At 44.0% G+C, this 22,880-nt stretch overlaps 1 protein-coding gene across 7 annotated transcripts in view; it reads right to left on the bottom strand.

The window, feature by feature from the left end:
- Positions 1-22,880, bottom strand: part of FAM219A (family with sequence similarity 219 member A) — a 166,782-nt gene that overhangs the window by 73,069 nt on the left and 70,833 nt on the right. The window lies entirely within an intron of this gene.

The raw sequence follows: 22,880 nt of genomic DNA, 5'->3' as shown, positions 1-22,880 counted from the left end.
TGAGACCATTACTCCTCGTTCTGTCATCTGCTACCATTGAGAACAGTCTAGAGCCATCCTCTTTGAAACCCCCTTTCAGGTAGTTGAAAGCAGCTATCAAATCCCCCCTCATTCTTCTCTTCTGCAGACTAAACAATCCCAGCTCCCTCAGCCTCTCCTCATAAGTCATGTGCTCTAGACCCCTAATCATTTTCGTTGCCCTTCGTTGTACTCTTTCCAATTTATCCACATCCTTCCTGTAGTGTGGGGCCCAAAACTGGATACAGTACTCCAGATGAGGCCTCACCAGTGTCGAATAGAGGGGAACGATCACGTCCCTCGATCTGCTCGCTATGCCCCTACTTATACACCCCAAAATGCCATTGGCCTTCTTGGCAACAAGGGCACACTGCTGACTCATATCCAGCTTCTCGTCCACTGTCACCCCTAGGTCCTTTTCCGCAGAACTGCTGCCGAGCCATTCGGTCCCTAGTCTGTAGCGGTGCATTGGATTCTTCCATCCTAAGTGCAGGACCCTGCACTTATCCTTATTGAACCTCATTAGATTTCTTTTGGCCCAATCCTCCAATTTGTCTAGGTCCTTCTGTATCCTATCCCTCCCCTCCAGCGTATCTACCACTCCTCCCAGTTTAGTATCATCCGCAAATTTGCTGAGAGTGCAATCCACACCATCCTCCAGATCATTTATGAAGATATTGAACAAAACGGGCCCCAGGACCGACCCCTGGGCCCTCCACTTGACACCGGCTGCCAACTAGACATGGAGCCATTGATCACTACCCGTTGAGCCCGACAATCTAGCCAGCTTTCTACCCACCTTATAGTGCATTCATCCAGCCCATACTTCCTTAACTTGCTGACAAGAATGCTGTGGAGACCGTGTCAAAAGCTTTGCTAAAGTCAAGAAACAATACATCCACTGCTTTCCCTTCATCACAGAACCAGTAATCTCATCATAAAAGGCGATTAGATTAGTCAGGCATGACCTTCCCTTGGTGAATCCATGCTGACTGTTCCTGATCACTTTCCTCTCCTCTAAGTGCTTCAGGATTGATTCTTTGAGGACCTGCTCCATGATTTTTCCAGGGACTGAGGTGAGGCTGACTGGCCTGTAGTTCCCAGGATCCTCCTTCTTCCCTTTTTTAAAGATGGGCACTACATTAGCCTTTTTCCAGTCATCCGGGACTTCCCCCGTTCGCCACGAGTTTTCAAAGATAATGGCCAAGGGCTCTGCAATCACAGCCGCCAATTCCTTCAGCACTCTCGGATGCAATTCGTCCGGCCCCATGGACTTGTGCACGTCCAGCTTTTCTAAATAGTCCCTAACCACCTCTATCTCTACAGAGGGCTGGCCATCTCTTCCCCATTTTGTGATGCCCAGCACAGCAGTCTGGGAGCTGACCTTGTTAGTGAAACAGAGGCAAAAAAAGCATTGAGTACATTAGCTTTTTCCACATCCTCTGTCACTAGCTTGCCTCCCTCATTCAGTAAGGGGCCCACACTTTCCTTGGCTTTCTTCTTGTTGCCAACATACCTGAAGAAACCCTTCTTGTTACTCTTGACATCTCTTGCTAGCTGCAGCTCAGATCATTTAAACCCAGAGGCTTTACAGAACTGTGGAAGCCATTTAATAAGTTTAGGGCAGTATTTGGAAAAAAAAATCCGTTTTCAACACGCTTAGATGATAGATAGTCCAAGATAATATGGAGATTTTCTGTCACCAGTTCAATTCCAGCCCAGGATGGTAGTAACCCAAAGTCATTACCATCTGATGGCTGTTTGGTGACCTGTGTGAAGTGCCGTTGTAGTTTCAGTCAAGTTCCTAGGTGACATGTCCATATTCATGACTAGCACTCTGGTGGCACACCTCAGGAAGGCAAAGGATTGACTGGACATGGAGGTTGAACTGTTAGTCCCAGCATGACAGGGGGTCAAGAAGCCTTCACTGCCTGTGCTGTACCCATTTTGCAGACAATTGAGTAGGCCAGTCTTCAGCACCTTGCAGCAGCACTGAAATTCTCTTAGAGAACCCTGATGTCCCATCCACCAGGCCCATTTGTAGAAAATCCAGGCGGTATTGTATGGTATAGTCTTTCCACAAACCCCTCTAACATACAGGTTGCTAATGTGCACAATCCCAGCACTAACAAAAGATCTAAAATCCATTCACTGCAAACTTCAAAGCTGTTGAAATCATCTTTGTAGCAAAAATTGCTTTCAATAAGGTCAATTTCTTCCCATCTAGGAGCTAGAAACTAAGCTGAAGACATATGAAAATTCCAATTTACAACAGACAGAATTACATGGGAAAACATGTGCTTAATATTAAATTCATATATTCCAGGGATACTAAATACCGGAATATGCCATTTCAGATAAGATAGTTATTTTCATACTCTCCATTCCTTGAAATGTGCATTACGAACTTTTGGGTTTTGTTAACCAACCCTCCCCCAAACAAAAAACCCTGCATAATTTGGCACTTTGGGAAATCTGTTTCCAAGAAACTGGGGAGACTGTCAGTTGCAAAGAAAGCGGCTGGTATACTCTGCCAACATTAAAGAAGATCCTTTAGTGAACAATTCCTTGACGCAACAGCAATAGCACTGAGCTGAATACCCACCCTTCAGCACAAGGTCTCCCTCACTGTGCACTGAGTATGTTATGCCTTCTGAATAAAGCATTCTCATGAAATAAAAGTATGTCAGTCCATTCAGGCTCAGTCTTAATAGAACTGGGACCTTCTAGAAAATTGAAGGTGGTAATATTTTACCAAGACACTATTTATTTGTGTTCTCTCAGCTATCATTGCTTTTTACTACTACTAGTATTTTATGCTTACAGTACCTGTTACCCAAGGATTTCAAAATATTTTACAAATAAAGCTGTATAACACAACTCATTTTACCTTCCACTAATGCCACCACATCTGGGAAGGAATGTAGCAGCTGTTTAACAGCCCACAACAGTAGTTTAGGACAGGTAGTGAAGAAAATATTGTCTCCAATTTAGTTAGGCCCAATAGAAATATCCAAGTGGATTTTAGGAATGACATGAAGGTTGAAAGTTCTACTCCTATGAAGAAAGACGACAGCTCTTTAATAACCTTAACGGTCCGGGCCTGTTTTTCAATCACAACTGAAAGGCTGATTATCTAGATAACTTTATAAAATAGAATTGGTCTTTAAAATCCCACCTACCTACTTAATTTGGTCATGTTACAATGCAGGTTATTGAACTAGAACCTAGACCAGAGCCTCGCGAACCAGCTGAGCGGCAGCGAACCAGCTGAGCAGCGGGGACAGCAGAGCAGCTCACAGCAGGAGTTTGCCTGGGAGTTCGCCTGGAGTGAGCCCAGTGAGGCTTACATCTTGCCAACATCTCTGAGGAAGCTCATAGTAGGTAGGTGATATGGAAGGGGGGGGTTCAGCTGTTGTGACCTGCACTGGATGTGCCATGTTTGTCTTTCTTCCACAGGACAGAAGCGACTTTGTCTGTACAAAGTGCAAGCTGGTCTCCATATTGGAAGAGAAGATTGAAGGTCTGGAGCAACAGGTAACGACCCTGCGTTGTATACGAGAGACTGAGGATTTTCTGGACCAAACTCAGGATAGGCTTCTAGGGGCACAAAGCTCTAAAGATATAGAGCAGGTTGCACAGAGGAGCCAAGAGGCCAGTGAAGAAGCTTGGCAACATGTGACCTCCAGAAGAGGTAAGCGGAATGTCCGGGTTCCAGTAACACAGACACAGGTAACTAACCGCTTTCATGTTCTCTCCACAGGTACCAATGCGGAGAGTGGACCAGATGATATGTCTGGGGGAGAAAGCGGAAGGAGACTCCGCTGGTTGGGAGGCATGAGATGCGATGTCCTGAGGTTGGGGGTTCCACGACCACCACTCCCAAGAGGAGAAGGCGGGTGGTGGTGGTCGGGGACTCTCTCCTCCGGGGGACTGAGTCATCTATCTGCCGCCCTGACCGGGAAAACCGAGAAGTCTGCTGCTTGCCAGGGGCTAAGATTCGTGATGTGTCGGAGAGACTGCCGAGACTCATCAAGCCCTCGGATCGCTACCCCTTCCTGCTTCTCCACGTGGGCACCAATGATACTGCCAAGAATGACCTTGAGCGGATCACTGCGGACTACGTGGCTCTGGGAAGAAGGATAAAGGAGTTGGAGGCGCAAGTGGTGTTCTCGTCCATCCTCCCCGTGGAAGGAAAAGGCCTGGGTAGGGACCGTCGAATCGTGGAGGTCAACGAATGGCTACGCAGGTGGTGTCGGAGAGAAGGCTTTGGATTCTTTGACCATGGGATGGTGTTCCATGAAGGAGGAGTGCTGGGCAGAGACGGGCTCCATCTTACGAAGAGAGGGAAGAACATCTTTGCCAGCAGGCTGGCTAACCTAGTGAGGAGGGCTTTAAACTAGGTTCACCGGGGGAAGGAGACCAAAGCCCTGAGGTAAGTGGGAAAGCGGGATACCGGGAGGAAGCACAGGCAGGAATGTCTGTGAGGGGAGGGCTCCTGCCTCATACTGGGAATGAGGGGCGATCAACAGGTTATCTCAAGTGCTTATATACAAATGCACAAAGCCTTGGAAACAAGCAGGGAGAACTGGAGGTCCTGGTGATGTCAAGGAATTATGACGTGATTGGAATAACAGAGACTTGGTGGGATAACTCACATGACTGGAGTACAGTCATGGATGGTTATAAACTGTTCAGGAAGGACAGGCAGGGCAGAAAAGGTGGGGGAGTAGCATGACTGCTCAAAGCTCCGGTACGAAACTGTGGAAAAACCTGAGTGTCTCTGGATTAAGTTTAGAAGTGTGTGCAACAAGAGTGATGTCATGGTGGGAGTCTGCTATAGACCACCGGACCAGGGGGATGAGGTGGATGAGGCTTTCTTCCGGCAACTCACGGAAGCTACTAGATCGCATGCCCTGATTCTCATGGGTGACTTTAAATTTTCCTGATATCTGCTGGGAGAGCAATACAGCGGTGCATAGACAATCCAGGAAGTTTTTGGAAAGCGTAGGGGACAATTTCCTGGTGCAAGTGCTAGGGGAGCCAACTAGGGGGAGCGCTTTTCTTGACCTGCTGCTCACAAACGGGTAGAATTAGTGGGGGAAGCAAAAGTGGATGGGAATCTGGGAGGCAGTGACCATGAGTTGGTTGAGTTCAGGATCCTGACGCAGGGAAGAAAGGTAAGCAGCAGGATACGGACCCTGGACTTCAGGAAAAGCAGACTTTGACTCCCTCAGGGAACAGATGGCCAGGATCCCCTGGGGGACTAACATGAAAGGGAAGGGAGTCCAGGAGAGCTGGCTGTATTTCAAGGAATCCCTGTTGAGGTTACAGGGACAAACCATCCCGATGAGTCGAAAGAATAGTAAATATGGCAGGCGACCAGCTGGCTTAATGGTGAAATCCTAGCGGATCTTAAACATAAAAAAGAAGCTTACAAGAAGTGGAAGGTTGGACATATGACCAGGGAAGAGTATAAAATATTGCTCGGGCATGTAGGAAAGATATCAGGAGGGCCAAATCGCACCTGGAGCTGCAGCTAGCAAGAGATGTCAAGAGTAACAAGAAGGGTTTCTTCAGGTATGTTGGCAACAAGAAGAAAGCCAAGGAAAGTGTGGGCCCCTTACTGAATGAGGGAGGCAAGCTAGTGACAGAGGATGTGGAAAAAGCTAATGTACTCAATGCTTTTTTTGCCTTTGTTTTCACTAACAAGGTCAGCTCCCAGACTGCTGTGCTGGGCATCACAAAATGGGGAAGAGATGGCCAGCCCTCTGTAGAGATAGAGGTGGTTAGGGACTATTTAGAAAAGCTGGACGTGCACAAGTCCATGGGGCCGGACGAATTGCATCCGAGAGTGCTGAAAGAATTGGCGGCTGTGATTGCAGAGCCCTTGGCCATTATCTTTGAAAACTCGTGGCGAACGGGGGAAGTCCCGGATGACTGGAAAAAGGCTAATGTAGTGCCCATCTTTAAAAAAGGGAAGAAGGAGGATCCTGGGAACTACAGGCCAGTCAGCCTCACCTCAGTCCCTGGAAAAATCATGGAGCAGGTCCTCAAAGAATCAATCCTGAAGCACTTAGAGGAGAGGAAAGTGATCAGGAACAGTCAGCATGGATTCACCAAGGGAAGGTCATGCCTGACTAATCTAATCGCCTTTTATGATGAGATTACTGGTTCTGTGGATGAAGGGAAAGCAGTGGATGTATTGTTTCTTGACTTTAGCAAAGCTTTTGACACGGTCTCCCACAGCATTCTTGTCAGCAAGTTAAGGAAGTATGGGCTGGATGAATGCACTATAAGGTGGGTAGAAAGCTGGCTAGATTGTCGGGCTCAACGGGTAGTGATCAATGGCTCCATGTCTAGTTGGCAGCCGGTGTCAGTGGAGTGCCCCAGGGGTCGGTCCTGGGGCCCGTTTTGTTCAATATCTTCATAAATGATCTGGAGGATGGTGTGGATTGCACTCTCAGCAAATTTGCGGATGATACTAAACTGGGAGGAGTGGTAGATACGCTGGAGGGGAGGGATAGGTTACAGAAGGACCTAGACAAATTGGAGGATTGGGCCAAAAGAAATCTAATGAGGTTCAATAAGGATAAGTGCAGGGTCCTGCACTTAGGATGGAAGAATCCAATGCACCGCTACAGACTAGGGACCGAATGGCTCGGCAGCAGTTCTGCGGAAAAGGACCTAGGGGTGACAGTGGACGAGAAGCTGGATATGAGTCAGCAGTGTGCCCTTGTTGCCAAGAAGGCCAATGGCATTTTGGGATGTATAAGTAGGGGCATAGCGAGCAGATCGAGGGACGTGATCGTTCCCCTCTATTCGACACTGGTGAGGCCTCATCTGGAGTACTGTGTCCAGTTTTGGGCCCCACACTACAAGAAGGATGTGGATAAATTGGAAAGAGTACAGCGAAGGGCAACAAAAATGATTAGGGGTCTAGAGCACATGACTTATGAGGAGAGGCTGAGGGAGCTGGGATTGTTTAGTCTGCAGAAGAGAAGAATGAGGGGGGATTTGATAGCTGCTTTCAACTACCTGAAAGGGGGTTTCAAAGAGGATGGCTCTAGACTGTTCTCAATGGTAGCAGATGACAGAACGAGGAGTAATGGTCTCAAGTTGCAATGGGGGAGGTTTAGATTGGATATTAGGAAAAACTTTTTCACTAAGAGGGTGGTGAAACACTGGAATGCGTTACCTAGGGAGGTGGTAGAATCTCCTTCCTTAGAGGTTTTTAAGGTCAGGCTTGACAAAGCCCTGGCTAGGATGATTTAACTGGGACTTGGTCCTGCTTTGAGCAGGGGGTTGGACTAGATGACCTTCTGGGGTCCCTTCCAACCCTGATATTCTATGATTCTATGATTCTATGAACACATGAGTTACAAAGATTATTTTTTCACAAGTCAGTTTTCCAGTGGTACTAAAAACCTATGCAAAAGGGAACATATGACAAGGGTTCTGATGAAATATTTAGCTTTGTAAAGCTGCTGGAGAGCGATAGCAAAACTTTTTATATTAAAAGCAGCAGCTGATCTGCTCAGCATAGAAATTAACATGCTGAGGGTGCAGGAGTTCCCCATGCGCAACCAACAACCAGTTTGCCATTGAAGTGTGCACCTTGGCCTCCTCCTGGTGGAGGCTAACACTGGAAATTAGCTACCCAGCATCAAACTGGGAGGGCCACACAAGGAAATCAGTTCACAACATGAACAAACTAAGGCTTAGACTGAAAGCTTTTCCATTTGCAGTGTTTTAAGATTAGTAGGTCAATGGTAGATTGAGAAGAAAACAGGCTTAGGTTATGGGGTTCTCTGTCTGAACAACAATCACTGTCAACATCAAGAGCTTCAAAGCATACGTCCAGCCTTCTCCCCTCTAAACCTAAAACTTAAGGAAAACTGAGTCAAAACGAGAGATAATTTTCCTAATGCGTGCACGTGTCCAGGGCTTGTAAGAGCAGAAGCATTTTAGCATTTGCATATCATTTTATACACCTTGTGCAGCAATACACAAGACACCATAGTAACAAACTGTACTAAAAACATGAAGGAATCTTCCTGGTATTTCTGTTGGAATTGTCTCTACATAAAATAGAATGCTCTGCTACTGTGCATTTTGAACAAGTTACTCCATATAGCCAGAGAAGCACTGACTGGATTAATTAGCCCTTTGCTCAATGAAATATCTGCAAGCACACTGAAATACTACCACATGCATTTGCTATTTTAATGGATTTCAGGTCTGTTTGTTTTTTTTACAGAATTCTATAGATCGAGGCAAACATTCTATACTCCCATTTTGAAATTACAGCTATGTTGCGTAACTGATTGTAGGTCACATGATATTATTTCGGTTTGCTGATTGAGCATAATACTTCTAAGAAGAAGGAAAACTTGAAGCCACTGTAGGGGCTTCAAATCTTTGAGAGGGGTCATCTCAGAGAATTTCAGAAAACGTTAAACCTTTAGATTTTTGAGCCACTTGTTTCACCCCAGGGAGGAAGGACTAAGTCACGCTATGGCAAGAATTGTTGGCTAGTAGCAGAGTTTAATCTGAAGTTTTCTCACCACACTCTCCCAACATAATTGTGTGCACACAACTGCAGCAGCCTAATTGCAGGGTCAGATTCTTGTGAGGTTCGTTTGTTTACTTCTCTGGCAATGGGGGGATTAGGAACCTTATCCTCTTGCTAAACTAAGCTCTGTCCTAGCCTTACAAAATATGCCATTTCTGGTTAAAAATTCATTTTTGCAAGCTTTTGCGTGAGTAACTATTGCTTGAACATTCACTGAGAGCAAATACAGAAGGGGCAATGAGACTGGCTGAAACAAAGCTTCTTTCAGGTTTTTAAAGGAATGCTCAGGGTTCTCTCCCCCCTCCCCAGTATTTAACCAGCTTTACTAAGAATGCAAGCTCTGCCATATCAGATCAGACCATTGGTCCATTTAATGTGACATTCTGCCTCTTACTGTGGCCAACATGGAATGCTTCAGTGGGAGGTGGAGAAAAGAACTGATAAACCTCACAGATTGTGCAATCTTGTATATGGGACAACAGAACTGTGCCATAGGCATTAATATGCTATTAGGATACCTTGTAAAGTGCATTCTCCTTTCCCTCTCCCTCCTTCCTTGACATCCTGCAGGCCTGAATGTCTCTCCTACCATCCACCCCATGACACCTTCAGGAGAGAGCCAGCCCGCTTTGAACGGCCCCTGCACATGGACATTAATTCCATTTGGCTGACAGAGTTCCCATCACGTTTAGCCGTCCACTTCAAATGCTGCTAACTTGTGTTTTATTTCACTTAACACTATATTTAGCTGTCTGCTCACGTGCTCCAATCTTAAGAAGCAGCCCTATTTAAGACAGTTGAAAATGTAAACACTTCCTTGCTCTGCTCCCTTTCATAAATATTTTGAACACTTGGGAATTTTTGATTTTGATGAGAAGATGGGGAGAGCTCTCCCACCCTCAAATGATAAAGAAAGGAATGATATGCAAAGCTTTACCAATTACTTTACTCAGCAATTCAAAGATGCTAGTTTGATAATCAGAGGCTGATTCATTGTGACCCAGTTGCTTATTAATGTCACACAGATAATTTCCGCCAAAAAATAGCTGGATGTGCTTGCATGCAAGACACTCTGCCAGCATATTGTAAGCAATTTCACATTTGTCTCCATGAGCGACCAGTGGAACAGAGAGCCTCTTTGCTTCCAAAGGCTGTTCTCTTGGGCTCATAAACTCTGCAAACACACACAAGGAGGGACAGGTGAACTCATTTTGCTTAGCTTTGAAACCAGTCAAACACCGAGTCTGAAAATTCAGCAGATGTTATCAGTTCCTGGTTCTGTTTAGGAGAGAATGAAAAAATGGCAGAATGGCAAAGAAAAAACCCAGTATGTACCCCATATACAGGGTGCCCACTTATGCCAGCTCAGCTTTCAAAAAGCAAAGGAGTTTCTGCCATACTGATTGTGTCACACAAGGTTCTTCTGAGCTAGAAAATAACCTCCCTATGAACATCTGTGCCTTCTGCTACTCTGCTCCATATGCTTAGAATGTCCTTCCCAAACTCATTTGCTAAGCACCCACCCATGCAACATTCAAATCCTCCTAAAAATCAATTTCTGCAGCATTATATGGAAAGCATTTTGGGGGCAGAGACTCTTCGGGGTGTGCGCACACATACGGATAGTGCTTCTTCACACAATGCGCCTCTCAGTATTACTGCAATACCAGTATCAAATGTATTAAAAAATGGAGTGTTCACACTGTAAGAACTCCGGACCTACCACGATGTACATCTGTCTAAATGAATAACTTCTCTTCCTGAGGCAGCTTACCTCTTTTCTTGCTCGTCAAGTCTGCCATTTAGATTTTAAATACTTTGGGACAAAGAAAATAACTGCCAGTTTTCTTTGAAGCACCTAGTACATGTGGGCAATAACCCCCCCCTCCCCCAATAACTTATCCTTAGAAACAATCATGGGTTTAAGTAACAGGAAAAAGGTTCAAGAACTCATGCTATAAATTGTGAAGCCAAGTTCTAGCTTTAAAAAGCTTCTCGAACTGTAGGCAATTCACTAATCTCCACTAGCAAGTGTTTCAAACCGTCATATACACTCAGGCAGGTATATCTATTTTTGTCAACGTCCAGATTTCTTGGTCAAGGTATTGTCAAGGTCCAGACTCCAGAGAAAATATACAAAAAACAATAATAATACTGATAATAAGTAATAAAAAGATGTTACAGTCCATTTAAAAGCATCTGGCCATCCAAATTTGGCCCACAGTCTGCCTATTGACTATCCCTGCTCTGGGGAATCGCAAGCAAATACTTCCTGAGTAGACAAGCCTTCCACCTCTAACCAAATGAAATCCAGACAAGGTCAGCAATTTCTGTAACCTGTCACCACTCAGCAGTTACTGTATGATGCTAAGTGGCCTGTGACACCAAGCAGACACCAAGTGAACATTCAAATGATACACCAACTGGCACTCTTGTTGGTGGAGTCAGGCGTGCCACAGAAATGCCTCAGAGGACGGGAGGTATTGGCAGGGTGGTGTCAAGAAAACGTGAACTGCAAAGGCCCATGCTATGGTTAAAGAAAGGACTTCAGCTTTCAGAGCTTCTCCACCTGGCAGGTTTCAAATTCTTTTGTATAAATATCAAGTGGATGATGCTGGCCAGGATATTAGGGTTACCCCAGAGTTTGGAAAAAAAAATTCAACACCTGCCTTAAGGCTAAGCCTACGAGCTCAGGTGAAGGCAGTCATGCTGCAATGCCTCTTCCTCCTCCCTGTGCTTATTTAAGTTTACATTGGTACATCTTGACTTCCTCCTAAAAACCAAACTCTGTCCCCAATTAATGCTCCTTCAACTCCCCAATACATCTATTAATGCTGAGTTTCTCTACTGCTGCTGCCCCTGCTATCCCCCTTGTACCCTGCTCCTCTTCATGCACCCAGCTTCATTCCTCATTCCCAGCCTGTGAAAACAGCAACAACCCTGGGACACTCTGTAATGCCCCCAGCCACTGTTCCCTCTTTGCCCCACTCCAGAAAGAGCCAATGGTTCCTAGCTCTACTCACCCAAGCAAAAATTTCAGCTTACCCTGGGAGAGTCAAGTTTTTCAAACCCTGCATTAACCTCCTGTAATGTGGCAGAGTGGCCACTACACTCCCCCAGGTGGGCAGAGCTAAATCTGTCCCCCCCCCACTGGAAATCCTGGGGCAGGACAGGAAGTATAAAAGGAGTGCCAGGAGCTCAGTTAGGGCTGGAGCACTGGAGGGAGCAGATGTCTCTTCCAGGGAGCTCGGATCTCAACAGGATCCTGGACTAGATCCTGAGTGGAGCTGCACCCTGTGGCCGGGGGAGACAGATGAGTACCCCAAGGAGCTGCTGGGACTGCCGTCGGACGAATGCCCTGAGGAGATGTGAAGACTGCCAGCAGCCGAGGAGACAGAGGACCTTTGGCCTACATGGCCCTGAACACAGACTGCGGTAGGAAGTAGCCCATGGGAACCAGACTCTGGTCCAGTTCTGCTGCTGGAGCGCGAGTCAGTGTGCTGCGGTGGGATTCTCCACTGACCCAGTGCCTGAACATTCCACCTCTGTTAGGGCCCTGGGCTGGGACCCGGAGGAACTGGCTGGGCCCGGGTTCCCCTACCACCTCACCCCTGGGGTGGCAGCCTTCCCACCTGTCAGCCCAGGCATTTGTCGACTGTCCGCTAGAGTAAGGGCGCCTGACTGTTTGGTCCCTGCCCTGCCTAAGTGTCCGGGCCCCCAAAACTTCTTTGCTGCTCTGCCCTGATGGCAGGCCAGATCCCTAAACTGTTTGGTGCCCCACCCCGCCTGAAGGTGCTCGGCTATTGACTGTGCTGTGCCCCACCCAGAGGGCTAGAGCTCCCTTATAGACCGTTAATTACTGTTGGCCCCTGCCTGAAAGTGCTGGACTATCCACTGATTGTGCTCTGCAGAGGGCCAGCATTTCCCCTACAAACTGTGACTTGCAGTCTGCCTGTAGTGAGGCGCAGTGGTCTCCCTCCCCAGTACACCTCCATACATATTTTCAGTCAGTGCCACTGGTGTTTAACTCCCACCTGGATGACCTAACAGAGATAGACGGGATCTTGGCTTAAAGTCTTGTGTGTTCTGATGCTTGACTATACATCACTCTAGAATCCCAAGGAGACCTATGATCTGACTCCTGTTTCCTCATTTGTTGTTCCCCAGTTCAGTGGCCCCTCCAGTCTTTGGGGGGGGGGGGAGGGGGAGGAAGGCTGTTATCTTTATATGCTGTCAAATATAAAGGGAAGGGTAACCACCTTTCTGTATACAGTGCTATAAAATCCCTCCTGGCCAGAGGCAAAGTCCTTTTACCTGTAAAGTGTTAAGAAGCTCAGGCTGGCACCTGACCCAAAATGACCAATGAGGACAAGATACTTTCAAATCTCGGGGGGAGGGGGGGGGGGGAAGGAAAGGCTTCTGTCCGGCTGTGTGATACCTTTGCCAGGAACAGATCAAGGATGCAAGCTCTTCAGCTCCTGTAAAGTTAGTAAGTAATCTAGCAAGAAAATGCATTAGGGTTTCTTTGTTTTGGCTTGTGAAATTTGCTGTGTGGGAGGAAATGTGTATTCCTGTTTTTGTGTCATTTGTAACTTAAGGTTTGTCTATAGGGATTCTCTACGTTTTGAATCTGACTGCTGGTAAGATTATCTTCCATTCTGATCTTAGAGTTGTTCTCTTTTTTGTTCTTCTAATAAAGCTCTGTTTTTTAAGAATCTGATTGGTTTTTTTTTGGGCCTTAAAAATCCAAGGCTGGTTTGTGCTCATCTTGTTTATTCTCAAGCCTCCCCAGGAAAGGGGCTGTAAGGACTTGGGGGGATATTTTGGGGAAATAGGAACTCCAAGTGGTCCTTTCCCTGATTGTTTGTTAAATCACTTGGTGGTGGCAGTGTTTACCTAATTCAAGAGCAAAGACTTTGTGCCTTGGGGAAGTTTTAAGCTAAGCTGGTAGAAATAAGCTTAGGGGGTCTCTCATGCGGGTCCCCACATCTGTACCCTAGAGTTCAGAGTGGGGAAGGAATCCTGGCAGGTAAAGGATTTTGCCTCTGGCCAGGAGGGATTTTATAGCACTGTATATAGAAAGGTGGTTACCCTTCCCTTTATATTTGACAGATGTGCTTTGCCTCAGGACATCAAACAAGCTAGAATTTCAAGGAGACTGAGCTAGAAGCAGAGCCAGGATATATCATCCGTACATTTTACCAACATACACGCACTGAAAAGCCATCACAGCATCTATTCCTCGCTCCTTACTTCAGGAAAAATAAGCAGCAGTTTGGTGACACAGCCACTGTTGCACAGAAATACAACCTGACCGGTGGTGACACAAGCCAAAATTTCAAAAAGCAAAAAATAACAGCTGTTTAATGACTTTCCACCAGCTCCCAGAGCCTCCTACACACAGCTCTGCCAATGAACCTTATTTCTAACACTGCTTCCACAGTTCTGGGCATCCCTTGAGCAGATCTCATTTAACAAATTTCAGAGTAGCAGCCGTGTTAGTCTGTATTTGCAAAAAGAAAAGGAGTACCGGTGGCACCTTAGAGACTAACAAATTTATTAGAGCATAAGCTTTCGTGAGCTACAGCTCACTTCATCGGAACAAATGTAACAAATTAGGCTTATGATATACACTACAGAGTATAAGTTGAGACCAAACTCATTTATAACCATAAGCCAGTGAGTTTTGAAGACAGCTCCCTGAAGGATGAAAAGCCAGTCCTGGACCCAGGCCTTATGTCTTACCAAATAAAGAGAACAAAAATGGAATAGTATATAAAGGTGTTGAAAAGAATACAGGAAGAAAAGATCCTGCAGTACATGTAGCTTAGATCACAGGCAGGTAAGCTTTTTTTCTTTGTTTAAACCAAGATAAGTAACAATGTTTTATACATTTATAGATCATGTTGAGATGATTTGTATTCAGACAGACATTCTCTTGCTGAAATCACGCCTCTGGGCTAGTGCATGAGACCCCAAAAGTGAATAATAAACATTTATTTATTATTCTACTGTTTATTTCTACTGTTCAAGCCAAGCAAAATCCATAAGTTAAAAAAAAATGGTGAAAAGTGAATGACAGCTTCAAACTTTTCCATTTTCTTAGTCCAAGGATGTTCATAACACATGAAATTACTTTTTTAAAAAATACAATGTACGATTTAACTTAAATGTCCAAGATAAAGAGTTTGAATCGTGCATACCAGTAGCTTGGGAAAATGAGTGAAGGACAAAGAAGCAGCAAGAAAAATGGAAGCAATTACAAAATTCCTACCAGATTCCCTTCAGAGGAACAAGCAATGCTAGCAGCTCCTTGCCCCTCTCTTCCCCACTTTGATAGAGTATATTTAACAATATTCACCCTTGGGGCTTTTTTCCTGCACACAGGTTCAACCATTATTAATAGTAGTACAGACATCTAAAAAGGCTGTATCTGCACACACTTCACATGGCTTAAATGTGGTCATTAACACTGCAGATGAGGGGAACGCCACACCATGCTCCCTGCAGGGCTTTGACAGGCCTGAAAGGGACAGTGGCTGTTGTGCAATAAGGAACACTGAAGGAACTGAGGACTGCACAGGACATTTCTTGCAGGTTTTATACTTTGTAGGAATGCTGTATTCTGATTAAACACACAACACAATGGCAAAAGGCTCATCTTGCATTAAAACAAGCTCTCTCCAATCCCCTGGAGGTAGGATAACTGCTTTGGATGGACCACTGATCTGATCCAGTATGACAAAACCTTACCTTCCTATGCTTTCCCCCCTTGAGTAATAAGAAAAATGACAGGAAGAGGCATGGACAGCTTCGCATTTATCGCTTTCAATGGGCTGATACGCCCATCAGTGGCTCAATGTCACAAATATTACCAGTCAGCTCTGGAGCCACCCATTCATTTACAGCTAGCAATCATGACCATCTAAAAAGGAAGTATTTTGATATTTTGTAATTTGAACTTGCATTCCCTGCTAGATCAATTAGGTCTTGCTTCTTGCACCTAATCTGCTCCGCTGGCTTTGTTAATCCACCCACACACATCTTTTTTTAAAGCTATTTTAATTGTTCCTCCTGCTCACTCCTACTCTATCAATTATCCTCTATTCTGCATTTCTTCTGCCCTATATAAATCCTCCACTTTCCTTTATTCCCAGAGAGCAGGAGTCTCTTGCTCTGCAAGCTCTTTGAGGTCTGAAGTTAACTGTGGTTCCCAAAGCTCAAGTTCTCTTTCAGTCCCCAATTCAGCATAAGACACATCTGGAATTAAAATTGTATCTGTGAAAAGCATAACACTTATTTTGTTTAACTTCTGGGTTCTTGGCCGAGTCCTGATCCTTCTCCTCCATTGTGTACCTGCTCGGCATCTACTAGACCCACCATCCTTCTAGCTAAGGAACACTGGGCAGGATTCCAGGTGGAACCAGTTAATGGTGCTGCTTAGACATATGTTGCTTTGGAGAGTTTCCAGTTTGATGCTGTACACTCTTACCATTGAGGTCATGGGGACAGATCATGAGATGTTTCACTTCACTACACAGCAGGCAGTCATGTCATTTAACCATTAAAATGAAATTGGCTCAAAAAAATCCAAACAACAACAACAATAAAACCTGGCAGGGAAGCCACAAGGACACAGTGCCCTGCTTTCTCTGGAAGTGAAAGCTGGAAATTCTGCAGATGCACATTCAACCTAGTGGAGGGTGAAGGCAAGAACACACAAGAGCTTTTATTACTCAAAACCTCCTCCACCCAATTAAGGAGCAGTACCGATGGGATGCTAAGAGCCGTGTTGGGACCACTTTGGCTGGAAGAATGGTGGCCATGAAGGAGGCTACAAGCTGGTGTGGCAGGAGTTGGTTAAGAATGTGGAATACCACCACCAAGATTTAGAGATTCTTCAGTAACAATGAAATCCCAGCTGCAATGGGATGCAAGGTTTCTGTTTAACAAACAGAAAACTAAATTCAGACTCTTCAAGGCAAAGTAAAATACTAAATGTCTCCCTTGAGCTCCCTTCCCTACAATATGAGGCCTCTCCTACATCACACAGATGATGTCTATTGCAACACCTGTTGCCCCCTTACACTCTGGGGATAATGCAAATGTTTTGGGAATATAAATCCAAAGGATAAGGTAGCAAGAGTTTGAGTCATGCATGGACTTTTCTAAACACCTATGTTAACCTCCTCACATTTGTTTCCAGATCTGCAGAGATAGGTTGTGGGTATTTACTCATGAATGTAGGTGGAAGCATCCTTTGGATACCACTGATGACCTTTTGATGGTGGCTCAGTGGAGACAGTAAGGCTTTGTTCTCTTACTGGGAGGTGAGTGCATCACCCTGCAGTACGCCCAGACCAAGATTTAGAAGCCAGAATCTTATAATCTAATTCAGGTTTATGGCATCGTAGCCCTGAGCAGGGCCTCAGTGCCACTGAAAGACAGCTTACCATTCTGCAGAGGAAGACATCATCAAGTGCATGAAGCCTTTAAGAACATAAGAATGGCTATACAGGGTCAGACCAATGGTCCATCTATCTTCCAACAGCAGCCAATGCCAGATGCTTCAAGGGAATGAATAGAACAGGGCAATTATTAACTGATCCATCCTGTTGTCCAGTCCCAGCTTCTGGGTTGCGTCCCTGACCATATTGCCTAAAAGTCATCCATGGACCTATCCTCCATGAACTTATCTCGTTCTTTTTTGAATCTAGTTATAGTTTTGGCCTTCACAAACATCCCTTGGCAATGAGTTCCACAGGCTGAATGTGCGTTGTGTGAGGAAATACTTCTTGTTTGTTTTAAACCTGCTGCCTATTAATTGCATTGGGTGACCCCTAGTTCTTGGGTTCTGTGAAGGGGTAAATAACACTTCCTTATTCACTTTCTCCACACGATTCATATCCCCCCCCCTTAGTTGTCTCTTTTCTTAGATGAACAATCCCAGTCTTTTTAATCTCTCCTTGTATGGAAGCTGTTCCACCCCCCTCATCATTTTTGTTGCCATTTTCTGTTTTTCCCAATTATAATACATCTCTTTTTGAGATGGGGAGACCAGAACTGGAGACAGTATTCAAGGCGGGGGTGTATCATGGATTTATATAGCGGCATTATATTTTCTGTTTTATTTTTTCCTCTTTCCTAATGGTTCCTAACATTAGCTTTTTTGACTGCTGCTGCACATTGAGCAGATGTTTTCAGAGAACCAACCACGATGACTCCAAGATCTCTTTCTTGAATGGTAACAGCTAATTTAGACTCCATCATTTTGAATGTATAGTTGAAATTATGTTTTTCCAATGTGCATAACTTCATGTTTATCAACATTGAATTTCATCTGTCATTTTGTTGCCCAGTTACCCAGTTTTGTGAGATCCCATTATAACTCTTCAGTCAGCTTTGAACTTAGCTATCTTCAGTGAGGTGTCAAAGATTGCAGATGATGTAAAATTACTGTTTACCCCTTTTTCCAGGTCATTTATGAATATGTGGAACAGCATTGGTTCCAGTACAGATCCTTGGGGGACCCACTATTTACCTCTCTCCACTGTGAAAACGGACCATTTATTCCTACCTTTTTCCTCTTTCGCAAAAATCGTTGCATCTAGTCCCAAGAAATGGAGTATTCAATCATCAGATTTCCATATTTATAAGAACAGGGTTTCTGTTTAGCCAAGCCTGTGACAGAAATAACCCAGTAAATAGCAGAGCAGTAAGGCAAACTCGCCAGAGTGAAGAAGAGGTGAAAGCTACAGTGAGAGTTCACGTAGCATTACGGTTCGAGAACACGAGACATTTGCAAGAAATTGTGATGGCACAATTCACTTAAATGAGCCTTTAGGATACCATGTTCTTGTGTGCATGCCTGGCACTTCCTATTACTCCACCAGATCTGTGTGTGTATGGCTCATTAGCATGCAGTGTGACACAGATATCCTCAGATACTCCACTATTTGGCTTGCTTTTCCCCGGTACATGTGTATTAGAAATGTCCTCATTATGTGACTAATCAGGGAAGTTGGCAGGGAAACAGATCAACTGACTTAAAGGGAAAAAACTTATTTTATAACCCAACTTATGAATTTGCTTGTTAAAAAAAGTCTAATAGAGTTGGAGACTCCATCCTGCACTCCCTCCCTCCTACCCACCCTCCAGAAAAGGGCAAAAATTAAGAATCTTGGAGGAGGTCCTCTTTTTATTCATGGAATAGGCAGCATCTAGTCTTTCCTTACCCATCTCAGCCAACCACAAGCAGGACAGCAGTGGACTGTGTCCCTCCCCTCATCAATTTGGGCAACGTTTTACTATAGTCTGTTTAAATTTTTTTTTTACTCTGAATAATGAACACACTCCTCAGCATCCCCCCAAGGTGTTTAGAGATATTTTAGCATCATCTGTCACAACACGTGGTAGCAAACCTAGAAGGCAAAACATGCCCTAAATACTGCAGTAAAAGTTGCTTGGTTTAAATGTTCCAAATAGAATTTTTGCTCTAAATGTGCTGCCACATCAGCATTAGCATGCCCTATGGCTTCTCTATTTTACATTTCATGGTCTTGTGACCATCTCAGAGGGAAAGTGATCAAGAGGTGGGCATTTAAAAAATGACCACCATGTAAGAGGGCAGTAGCACCATTTACTAGATCACAGATCAGTGTCTCAGGTTCAAGGAAGAAAGGAGTCAGCCATCAAGGACTCAGGGAGAGAGAAAATCAGAGAGGAAGTCTGGCAGTTCATAAACAACCGAGGCAAGAGGTCATGGTGGCATTTTCCCTGGTTGGAGATAGTCGAGGATGGACAGGCTGTGGCCGCCAGAGAGAAGAGGACTGGGAGAAATTCCACCCAGCTAGAAGTTTCCACTTGATACCAGGACCTCAATGTAGAAACTGTGGAAGATACCTCTCATGGCCCCAGCTGGGCCTAGGGCAGAGATGACTCGTGCCTGCCAATAGTGGAGAGGCAGAGTGAGGGTAGCCAGCTTCAGCAGCATTACTGAGCATGCTCAGTACAAGCCAAGCAGCAAATCGGGGGGGAGGGAGGGAGAGGGATGTGACCCTGTATGTCTCCCTATGTGTCACCTCTGTCCAACAGAATGGAGAGATGTTTGGTACAATACCTGTGAATGGCAGCTCAGCCCAAGCTGCAAGAAAATCAAGCTTGCCTACAAAAAGTTCTCCAACCATCCAAGGAAGACAGATAATCCTTATAGGGGATTCAATACTCAGAAGAATCGAAAGAACGTTCTGCAGTGGGTAGGAGGACAATAGGATGGTGTGCTACCTTCCCGGAGCCAAGACAGAAGATGTCACTAAGATCACACAGGCTTTCGACATCAATGGGAAAGGATCCACTGGTGATGGTTCCTATGAGCACTAATGACACTGCATCGTGGGATATCTAGGAGATGGCAGATGACTTCAAGGAACTCAGAAGCATGTTGAAGAATAATAATATCCAAGTGATCTTCTCCGAGATCCTTCCTGTCCCCCAAGCAAAGGAAGTCAGAAAGCAGAAGATTCTGGAAGTAAATGGATGGCTAGATAAGTGGTGTAGGCGTCTGGATATGTAGAACACCGGTCCACCTTCTAGTTTGGATGGCCCCTACCTCAGTATAATGTGGACCAATCTTCTCAGGCACAGGATGGTTAGAGTAGTGAGGAGGAAGTCAAACAAAAAACAAAAGGGTGGTGTAAAAAGAAGGACGATATGAGCGCTCAGCACAAAATTGAGATATGTTGAGAACAAAATTAATCAAGGAACCAAAGGAAATGGAGAAGACATTCTTTAATTGTCTGTACATCCATGGGTAACAAAGAGAAGGAACTGGAGCAGCTCATTCATGAGAATTAATTTCATAGATCTAGATCAATTTGATCTAGTTCTATGAAATTAATTCTCATGAATGAGCTGCTCCAGTTCCTTCTCTTTGTTCTTCTCAATTTGATCTAGTTGGTATTACTGAAACCTGGTGGGTGGAATGTTAAAAATCAATGGTTATCACCTATTTAGGAAGGATTGAGTAGGCAAAATGGGTAGGGAAGTGGCACTCTGTCAAAAATGGCATTACCTGTTTCCGAGTCACTGATAACTTGGAAGAAAATTATCCCGAATGCTTATTGGTCAATGTCTTACCAGATAAAGCACAAGACTGCATATTAGTTGGTGTCTGCTACAGACCATTAAATCACACTAGGGAATAGGACGACAGGTTCCTTATTTACCTATTTATAATATGTAGGGAAAAATACTGCCTGATAATGGGGGACTTCAATTTGAATGACATGTGCTGGAGGTTTCATGCTATCAATTTTAAAAACATCCTTGGAATTTCTAAATATATAGGTGACAATTTTCTAATTCAAGAAGTGTTGCATCCATCAAGGGAGAATTTTGTATTAGATCTCATCTTGACAGATAAAGACGAATGGATCACAGAATTAAAAATTAATGGTAATTTAGGTACCAAGTGATCATGACTTGATCACATTTATAATGTGCAAGCAGAACAAAGTCCAGACCAGTGATATATATACGTGGTGCTTTCAGAGAGCCAATTTCACAAAGCTGAAAACAATTATGAGCCAAATCAGCTAGAAGAATTTAATCAGAAAAATGTGAATTATAATTGGGATGTGTTTAAAAATATTTTTTAGATGCCGCAAAAGCTACAATCCCACAATTGAGGAAGAAGGATATATTGGTTAAAAAAACAACCTAGTTTATAGGGGAAGTGAAGGCAGCTATAAAAAATAATATATAACAAATGGAAGAAAGGGGAAATTGATAGTAATAAATACAAATCAGAAGCTAGGAACTGTAGAAAATTGATAAAGGAAGCAAAAGGCACACAAGGAGAAATCAACGCCTAGCAGAGTTAAGGACAATAAGGAGATTTTAAAGTATGTTAGGAACAAAAGAACCCTAACAATGGTATTGGTCCATTACTAGATGGAGACAGTAGAATTATCAATAATAATGTAGAAAAGGCATTATTCAATAAATATTTCTGTTCTGTAGTTAGGGGAAAAGCAGATGGTATAGTCATATTATATGAAAACATTCTTTCCAGCCCACAAGTATCTAAGAAGGATATTAAACAGAAGCTACTAAAGTTAGACATTTTTAAATCAGCAGGCCTGGGTAACTGGCATGCAAGAGTTTTAAAAGAGCTGGCTGAACAGCTCACTGGACCATTAGTGTTGATTTTCAATAAGTCTTGGAACACCAGTGAAGTTTCAGAAGTCTGGAACAATGTTAATGTTGTGCCAACATTTAAAAAGGGTAACCAGGATGACCTGGGTAATTATAGGCCTGTCAATCTCACAGTGATCCTGGGCAAGATAATGGAGCTGCTGATACAGGACTCGATTAATAGAATTAAAGGAAAGTCATATAATTAATGCCAATGAACATGGGTTTATGGAAAATAGATCCTGTCAAACTAACTTGATATATTTTTTTGGTGAGATTACGAATTTGGTTGATAAAGTCTATAGCATTGACATAACGTATTTAGACTTCTGTAAGACATTTGACTTGGTACTGCATGACATTTTGATTAAAAACCCTAGAAAACTGTAAAATGAACATGGCACACATTAAATTGATTAAAAGCTGGCTAACTGATAGGTCTCAATATGTAATTATAAATGGGGAATCGGCATCAAATGGGTTTCTAGTGGGATCCTACAGTGATCGGTTCTTAGCTCTATGCTAGTTAACATTTTTATTAATGATCTGGAAGAAAACCTAAAATAGTCATTAATAAAGTCACTAATTGGGGGAGTGGTAAATAACGAAGCAGTCACTAATTCAGAGCGATCTGGATCACTTGGTCAACTGGACAAGAGCAAACAAACAATGTGCATCTTAAAAAGACTAAATGAAAATGTAGGAACAAATCCATATCTAGATTTAGGAACAAAGAATATAACCCACACTTACAGGCTGGGAGACACCAGCCTGGGAAGCAGTGATTCTGAAAAAGATTTGGGAGTGATGGTGGATTATTAGCTGAACATGAGTTCACATGCAATGCTATGGCCCAAAGGGCTAATGCAGTCCTTGGCTGCATTAACAGGGGGACCCTAAGAAGAAGTAGAGTGATATTTTACCTCTATATTTGACACTGATTGACTGCAGCTGGAATACTATGTCCAGTTTTGATGTCAACAGTTCAAGAATGTTGTTGATAAACTGGAGAAGAGCCACAAGAATAATTAAAGGATTAGGAAAACATGGCTTATAATGAGAGATGCAAGGACTTTATTCTATTTAGCTTAAC

Source organism: Dermochelys coriacea, chromosome 5 (genome assembly GCF_009764565.3).
Source record: "Dermochelys coriacea isolate rDerCor1 chromosome 5, rDerCor1.pri.v4, whole genome shotgun sequence".
Classification (NCBI taxonomy): domain Eukaryota; kingdom Metazoa; phylum Chordata; order Testudines; family Dermochelyidae; genus Dermochelys; species Dermochelys coriacea.
Note: the sequence above shows the minus strand (reverse complement) of the source record. Positions and strands in the feature narration are given on the sequence as shown.